This window comes from Amblyomma americanum, chromosome 6 (assembly GCF_052857255.1).
Source record: "Amblyomma americanum isolate KBUSLIRL-KWMA chromosome 6, ASM5285725v1, whole genome shotgun sequence".
NCBI classification, from domain to species: Eukaryota; Metazoa; Arthropoda; class Arachnida; order Ixodida; family Ixodidae; genus Amblyomma; species Amblyomma americanum.
Window position 1 is genome coordinate 173,451,625 of NC_135502.1, and position 9,659 is coordinate 173,461,283.

Here is a 9,659-nt window from a genome sequence, read left to right on the forward strand (position 1 = left end):
GGAGTGAAAGAAGAAAGGGTGAAAGTGGTGGCGTAGTGGAGGGCTCCGGAATAAATTCGACCACCTGGGGATCTTCAACGTGCACCCACAACGCACAGCACACGGGTGCCTTACTGTTTCTCCTCCATAAAAACGCAGCCGCCAAGGTCGGGTTCAAACCCGGGAACTCCGGATCAGTAGTCGAGCGCCCTAACCACTGAGCCACCACGGCGGGTAAAAAAATGAAAATTAAAATCGGTTTTGGGGAAAGTAAATGGCGCAGTATCTGTCTCTCATATCTCGGTGGACACTGAATAGCGCCGTAAGGGAAGGGGTAAAGGAGGAACTAAGCGAAGAAAGGAAGAAAGTGGTGCCGTAGTGGAGGGCTCCGTAATAACTTCGACCACCTGGGAAACTTTAACTTGCACTGACATCGCACAGCACACGGGCGCCTTAGCGTTTCGCCTCCATCGAAACGCAGCCGCCGCGGTCGGGTTTGAACCCGGGTACCCCGGATCAGTAGCCCAGCGCCCTAACCACTGATCCACCGCGGCGGGCACTGAATATGCGAAAAAAAATGGTTTTGGGTGAAGTAACTGGCGCAGTATCTTTCTCTCATATCTCGGCGGACACCTGAACCGCACCGTAAGGGAACAGATAAAGCAGGGATTAAGAGAAGGAACGAAGTGGTGCCTTAATGGAGGACTGCGGACTAACTTCGACCACCTCGGGATCTTTAACGTGCACTGACATCGCACGCCACACGGGCGCATTTGCGTTTCGCCTCCATCGAAACGCTGCCGCCGCGGTCGCGTTCGAACCCGAGTACCCCAGGTTGTCGAAATTTCCGGACCCCTTCACTAGGGCGTCCCTCATAGCCTGCGTCGCTTTTGGACGTTAAAATATTGAAAATTCGTTTTTAGGGAAAAGAAATGGCACAGTATCTGTCTCATATATCGGCGGACACCTGAACCGAGCCGTAAGAAGAGGGATAAAGGAGCGAGTGAAAGAAGGAAGGAGGAAAGAGGTGCCGTAGTGGAGGGATCCGGAATAATTTCGACCACCTGGCGATATTTAACGTGCACTGACATCGCACAGCACACTGGCGCCTTAGCATTTCGCCACCATCGAAACGCTGCCGCCGCGGTCGGATTCCAACCCGGGAACTCCGGACCAGTAGCCAAGCGCTCTAACCACTGAGCCACCGCGGCGGGGCCACCTCTCTGCAGAATGAGCAGCGGCCGTCACAAGAAGAATCAAAGTGCTGTGAGGAGGTGCCCGACACACTTCACATGGTTTGGGCCTGCAGGAAAAATGCTTCTCTCCCCCCATCACCTCTTCCCGTACCCGAGAAGACTGGGAGGCGCCTGCTCTTGTCTGCCAGGAACTATCGGCCCAACAGGCCCTGGTTCGGCGGACCTGCGCAGAGGTCAGGACCAACGGGGTCCCGGAATGAGGGACTCCGACTTGTATTGTAAGGGGCGAGACCCAATAGGTGACTCTCCCTGAGTGCCTCTCTGTATATATATATATCTAAATAAATGCTTTTCACCACCACCACCACCGCGGCGGGGGACGTTAAACCCCATAAGCCATAAACAATTTAAGCATCATAAAGTATGCAGTACATATAGAGGATAAACGGAAGAGGTTTTTATATCATCACCAATGACGTGTACAGTTCTTAAAAAATTATAATAAATAAGGTGGTTTTGGGCAAGATGAAACGCCAAGACATAAAATAATTTCGCTGGTACTTAATTCATATCTGATAATATGTATAACTCTTCTACGTTGCTCAGCAAAAACTTAGAGATAAGAGCAAAAGGACAATCTTTTTGTAAAGTTCTTGACGAGGCCTGGTTTCGCACTCGTCTTAAAAATTCAAAGGACTGTCACAAAGGCAGAAGGTTTTCGCCAAAACTGTTAGCGAACAATACTTTAAGCAGTGCGGCAAGGAGCCATAAATTATCTGAAAAACATGAGGGAGGGTCTAGCGACACGTTGTGTTTCGCATGGAAGCACCCAAAAACGAAACCTACGACCAATACTGCGAAAGCATATTTTTTGTATCACTTTGTTTGATTCCCTACGCATTTTTATACAACTTTTTCTCTCATGCAATAATGGTTTTAGTTTCAACAGCCCAACGGTGGCCACTTCCCGGAAGTCGAAATCGGCTTTAAGAATGGCGCGATGCAATCGCTTCTTGTTTATTTCACTGCACCTCTTAAGCAAGAGCCAAAATGGAAACGAATGAACAAGTAGCTATAACATGAATGGTTTATGCCTCACTTTACCTCATTTTCGTCACCATCGGCTTGGCAGCACCCACTGTAGGACAAAAGGCTCGCCAAATATACCTGCCTTTCACGTGACCAAACGTCCATTTATCTATCGTAACAGTCCAGCTGTTCAAACTGAAACAACACAAGAAGAGAAATTCAGTTAGAATTATTTACCCAGCGTAGACGACTTCCGTGCACCGCTTCATGTTTACTTTTGTCTCCTATTACCAAGAAGTCACAACCAAAATTCCATGCCTCGCCCGTTTGGCACACTTTCAATTCATAACCGGCGGTATTTCCATTCCACAGCCCACACCTACCACTTATATTCAGAAGGCATATGCGCGTATCTAAAGAACCTGCTTTAAAGTCCCTTCTTGATACATTCACTATGGTGTGGCATTCTGTAGTTATTTCTGCTGAGTGGAAACATTATATCGCTTTACCAATACCCAAATCAGGTAAGCCGCCAGTTTTTCTTTCGGCCCTCTGCCCTATTTCACTTACGCCTACTATAAGCAAGCTTCATTAACACATTAGAGAAGCTTGCTTGGCATGGTGGCTAGAATCGAATCATTGTTATCTAGAGTCTCAAATTGGGTTCCGCCCTCAAACTGGAAAGGAAGTCGGTCTGGCTGTTTTGGCTGCGGACGTACTTAACCATTCCCCCCATAGTCATCTTGTTCCCACGGTGATCGCTACTGACTTCACCAAGGCATATGACAACGTCCTTCACTGCAATTCTTGGCACCTTTCAGCATCTCGGTCTTCCTCATCGGTTTCTCCTCTCAAATCACTCATTTTTAACAAACTGAACCTTCAGTGTACGTGTCCATGAGAAACCTTTTGGTCACTTCACCTCCTACCACGGTGTATCCATGAGTTCCGTCTTAGCCATCACATTATTTAAGGTCACTTTTATACCTCTTGTCCGAGCCCGAGAGAAAGTGCCTGATGTAGGCGTCTTTGCGTATGCCGACGACATAACCTTGCCGTCCTGTCGTCCAGATGCATCTGTGCAACAGTCGCCGCTCCAGCAAGCGCAGGATGCCTTAACATCACGACTCCCCCCTTCGGATCTTATCCAATCGTGTCAGAAATGATGTTTCATCCGCATTGGAAACAGATGTAGCTTACGAAAAGCAGCCACTGTTACCTTCACGGTAGATAATTCTCATTTTCCTCAAGTAGAAAGTGTCCGTATTCTAGGTCTTCTACTTCCTACATTTGGGACCAGGACCCCGTGGCTAAACGCGGACCGTAAATCGGCTCACGCTACGCTAGGTCTGATTCGACGCATAGCTATGTGGACTGGCAGAGAGCATTCTGGTACTGACCATCAGCTTTTGCGCTCCCTCATCCAGCCGAGATTAGTGTACCAGGCCAAATTTCATCGCCTCACCCGTCGACAGTGGGACTCTATTAAAGTAATCAATCGGGAGGCTATGCGTGCCAAACTATCTTGCTCCTATTACACCCACACCCATTCTGCAAAAGTACGCTCAACTAAATACATGAAGTTAAATCATTGACCAGCGTTAGGCAAACAGAGCACACAAGATGTCGCTTCGGCATCATCGTTTACCCAATCTCCCTCTATGGTTATGCTGTAAACTCACAGACAATCGCTCTTCTGCTTCGCCGCCGATATCAGCCGCGCATGTATATCTCTAGGGTGCATATTCTACACCGATGCATCATACACAGCACTAAAGGAAGTTACCACAGTTTACAGTCCCTCCCATCCTAATCTTACCTACCGCGCTACATATGGCGCGGATACTTGCTCCCCTCTTGCCTTCGAGCTTCAAGCGATACACTGTGCAATTGCTTCTCTTCCCCTCGTACCCACTTTCGATATTGTTCATATTTACACTGACACTCTTCCCGTCCTTAAGTAGTTTAGGGCTGTCCGGAAGACATACCAAATTGCACAATCCATTCACCAACTGTGCAAAAAATACCCTTGTCCTGTGCGCGTACACTGGATTCGCGGTCATGCTCACGATCCGCATAATATCCGTGTGCATACGATGACGCACCTTTGCACATCGGACATCCCGCCACCTTCACCTCTTCCCCAAGATCCGTTCCTGTCCCATGTTTCCGCGAAAGAAGCTTTGCGTCAGCGAATACGTGCTCTAATTCCTCCGTGTTCGTACCCTCTCCCCCGTAGTCGCACTCGGGCGGAGGAGGTATCCGTGCGCCGGATTCGGCCAGGAGCGGCTGACTCCGTCTGTGCGTCATCGCTGGTGTGACAAATGTTTACAAGTGCCCCCATTTTGGTGCTGCGCCTGAACTCTGTGACGCAAAACACTTGCTGTGAACTTGCCCGGCCACAGCCTCCGAGAGACGACGCTTCCTAAGGAAAGTCGGCCTTAGATGGGACGTTGAAGACGACTATCGCAAGCGGACACTTGATAATCGCTTTGTCGAGAACCTTTGCCACTTTTTAAGCGAGGCTTGTTTACACCCATTCTTCTAACTCTCTTTCTTCCTTTCTCATTATGCCTAATGGCAAACATCTCGAATAAAAAAATCTAAAGGCAGAATGGAAAACTTGGCGATTTGGTGAAGTTCTTCCATACTGAGCAGCGCAAAAAGACAAAGACGAAGAAAGTAACAGTACTACACGAAGCACTTCGCTTGTATGCTTCTTTCCTCGTCCTTGCCCTTTTGCGCTGTTCATTATGCCAAAAGAGGTCTAACATCCTCTGTGGGCAAGGAGAAAAGATATTCGCTCAAGACCCGGAAAATTAGCTTATACTTGGCATTTCAACTTCAAAGACTTTATTTCTTCCTTACGAAGAAAAAGGAAGCCGAGGCAAAAAGCCTGTAGTGACTGACGAGTCCTCAGCTCCCTTGTACAGTTTGCAGTACAGTGCAGAGGTAAAAAAATTGACCATGTACAAATCAAACTAACATTCAACGTTTTACGGAACAAAGCAAAGAGAAGGAGGCTCACACATTGCATGAAACGTAATCACTGCGGAGCAACAAACAGGACATAAAACCAGGCTTCCCTTGCGCACAGAAAACAAATAGGTGAAATACACAACACTTTTCAATTGTATTAATACTGTTCAAGCACAAAAAGAGGCAGTATTTATTAGGTAAGCCAAGATTGTGTCAGATAGTCGGTGCAGAAAAGTTTAAGGATTTAACAAGTCATTTTGCATTAAGGTGCGCTTAGTTATTGCATTAAAATATTTAAGAGAAAGACTAAAATCAAGATCATCCAAAAAATTATTTATTTCGGTAGGTGCTTGATAAATCATTTGCTGTTTCCCGTAGTTGGTACGCGTCCTAGGGAATAGTTTCCTATGTGCTCGGAGGCTATGCTGTGATGAGGAATTGTCTGGAATGGTATCATACAGGCGGTTTTGTAGATGTGTTGGAACAAACGATAAAAATATACCTGTTCCGCTTTAAGCAAATTGTGTTTGATAAAGAGTGGTGCTGTAGCCAAATATTGAGGATGACCGTGATCCCTTTCGATTGCTCGTAGTGCCTTCTTTTGTACAAGTATCAGTTTAGTATAATTGCTTTTAGTCGTAGTGCCCCAGACGAGACTACAATAAGATAATTTTGAATAAAAAAGTGCATAGTACATAGATAACTGCAACCATTTAGGCAGGAGATGAGAGATTCTAAAAATTCAACGAACTGTTTTACATAGATCAGATATAAGATCAGTAACGTGAATATTCCAAGAAAGAGTTTCGGAATACCAGACACCGAGGGATTTGAGACTGCTGACTCTATCAATTATTGTGTTCCCGTAATGAATACTGACTGCATAGCGTTCCACAACGTTGATGGGCATAAATATAATGTAGGTAGCCTTCTTCAGGTTTAGGGTCAGACTATTTGCCTGCAACCACGTATGCAATCTAGTTAGGTAAATGTTGGTCATACTTTCCATGGCAGGCAGTGAAGGGGCAGTGAAAAAAGGTTCGAGTCGTCTGCGTACATCGCAAGATCAGGTGAATTTAATATTTAGGATATATCATTAATGTAAACTAGGAATAATACAGGTCCTAATATGGAACCTTACGGAACACCTTGGGTTATGGCTGGCCTGTCGGAACAATTCTCGTTAATTCGAACATACTGTAAGCGGTTTTCTAAATAGCTTGTGAGGAGGCCCAGTGTTATTCCGCGCACACCGTAGGCATGTAACTTATTTAGGAGAATGGTATGCTGTACGCAGTCAACCGCTTTGCGAAAATCAAGAAACACACCCAAAGTGTATCTTTGCTCTTCAATATTATCGATAATTTTTACTTTAATTTTGAATAATTTTGATTTTTTAATCAAGAACTGAAACCTGCCGAACTATTTATGTGCGCAACTGAGAGACATTAAGCTATTTGCTTCACGTGCCGAAATGTGTTGTCCTTGCGTAGTTTCTGTTTATGCAAATAATGGTTTGCAGTGTAGTGTTCCAAATCTCTACAAAAGCATGTTAAAATACGTGCATGTGTGTATGCAAGCGCACTCATCAAATAAGTCGTTTAATATAGTTTTAATTTTATTTGTGCAGGCAACACGTGCAGCAAGTATTCACCTCGTACATATTATGCTCCTGTCCTTCCTTCGTGGTACATGTATTTTATGTACGCGCCTCTTTTCGCATCCAGACAGTATATTCTAGGACAACATAAAATTCCCACTGGTATCTTTTTGCCTTTATAAGAGCAATAACTGCTTAATACGCGTAACTGCTGAGGCGTTAACTGACACCGACATTCACAGTACGTAGGGAAGCATGGGCTGTTGCATGATACAATTTGAGAGCACTGAGAAGAATCGTACCACGTGGTCATTCTCTGTAAAGTTTTATGTAACAGCTGTTCGAAAAAATTGCGCAATGTTTTCATTCGAGTACACAGCTGCTAAGGTGTATAAATCGCTACCTGAAAAAGTCAGCTGCATAAGACAATGCCGCGAACTATGCGGTATACCTTTTTATCGAATCTGGCCAGCAAAGGACTGCGCTCTTGCTACGAAGCTTTGTCAGCGCCACACGCCTGCTCGCCAATGAATACTTACTCTAGTTTGAGTACAGGTTCGTCCAATAAAGTTTTCTTAGCGAGGTGCCTGTGCCACACTTTCACACGTGACATTATTGTCTTTCTTGTATAACAGCATTGCACTAACAGCAATCACTATACACCCAACAAACACAAAACCCCCTCAAAATCTCCCAGAAATATCCCATCAGGACATTTGGAATGTCCCCAGGAGGTGCTCATTTTTCCCGAAGACATCCAAAAAACGTCCCACAACTAGCCGTGTCCAAAGCGTTGTGCGTCCCAGGGATGGCCCCAAAAGGTTAATGCTAGATTTCTCGGCTCTGGCTCAATAAAATTATTTCTTCTTTTCCATGCAGACTTCAGACATCTAAAGGCACAAACGTGCCAAATTTCAAGCGCATGATTACGTTACAGGTGGTGTAATACATCTGTCTACTCGCGTGAATGCTTGCTTGCTAGGCCATTCAGACTTACCTGTTTACATGAAATCTTATTTAACAAGCTGAAAATTTGGGCTGATTGGTGCATGATCTTGTGACGGGAGCCGCGCAGCCCGAGACAAAGAGAGAGGCGGGACACAACGCTGAATAACAACCAGATTTTAATGCACGTTCGTCGAATATATACATCTCACCCGTATAAGAAGGAAGAGAAAAAAGCATGACAAACCCATAAGATGTACACGTGGTGAAATATTAAGACATCGCAAGCAGATAATCAATTTCAATGCAACGAAGCACTATTGAAGGTATGCAGACACATACGTCGCTCTTTGGTCGGATGTTGAAGGTTTCTTCAATCTCCCTGATTCGTTCATCAAAATATGACGGGATGACAATTGTGTTGATAAGCTGCGGAGCGCATTCATGCTCTCTGCAATGTTTTGCTTATTCACTGCTGATGGCGCCTTTTAGGGATCTCTCGAAGCCGTTTATTCAAACAGCGCCCTGTTTTGCCAATGTAGGTGCGTTCATATGACAGAGGTATTTCATAAACCCCGTTTTTCACACATTTCACATGTTTTTTTCGGTGTTTTTACTTGCATTGATTTTTTCCCTTGCTCGCTGTTGACTTTGGCGCACAGGCTTCTTAACTTGTTGGGTGCTGGCATTAGCACTTTTACACCAGCTCTTGCTACTACCCTTTTGAGACTGTGGGAAATGCCAAAAATGCAAGGAATGACCGCGTACGGCTTCCTTTATTCTGATGTGGTTGTGACATATTTTTTGCCTCTAAGTGCTTGCAGAATCCCTTCTGCAACACTGGATAGCAGTCTCGTCGGACAACGTGCTGTTTTCAGCCGACGAATCTGGGTGTCAAAACTGCCTTGAACTTCATGATGGCAGGATCTCGTCAATGCGGCTCTCATTGCTGTTTTTTCCACCCCCACTTGATGATCTTGGAGTGCGCAGATTTGTAGGTGAGCAGTACCTTCTAGCTTCGTGGTCCGTACCGCCAGCATATGCGAGCGCCTAGAAAGGCTAGCGTCAAGTCAAGAAATCGCATAACGTTGTTTTCTGGGAGTTCACTTGTTATTTCTAGTCCTAGTTCTTCTAGTCCTTCTAGTCCTTAACAAAAGTAGCAATGAGAGCCGCATTGACGAGATCCTGTCATCATGAAGTTCAAGGCAGTTTTGACGACCAGAACAGTCGGCTGAAAGCAGCAGGTTACCCGAGGAGACTGCTATCCAGTGTCGCAGAAGGGATTCTGCAAGCACTTAGAGGCAGAAAATATGTCACGACCACATCACAAGAAAGGAAGCCGTACGCTGTCATTCCTTACATTAATGACATTTCCCTCAGTTTCAAAAGCGTAGGCTCAAGAGCTGGTGTAAAAGTGTTCTTGTCAGCACCCAACCAATTAAGGAGCCTGTGCGCCAAAGTCAACAGCGAGCAAAGGAAAATCAATGAAAGAAAATGTACCGGAAAAAACATGTGAAATGTGTGAAAAGAGGGTTTGTAAAATACTTCTGTCATGCGGACGCACCTACATTAGTCAAACAGGTCGCTGTTTGAATGAACGGCTTCGAGAGCACAAAAGATCCCTAAAGGGCGCCATCAGCAGTGAATTAGCAAAACATTACAGAGAGAATGCATGTGACCTGCAGCTTAGCAACACAATGGTCATCACGTCATATTTTGATCAACGGACCAGGGAGATTGAAGAAGCCTTCAACATCTGAAAAAAGAGCGACGTATATGCGTCAGCATACTTTCGATAGCGTTTCGTGACAGCGAAATTGATTATCTGCGTGCGTTGTCATAATCTTTTACCACGTGTACATCTTATGCGTTTGTCATGCTTCGGTTCTTTCGTTATTGCACGAGCAAGATGTATATATTCGATCGAACGT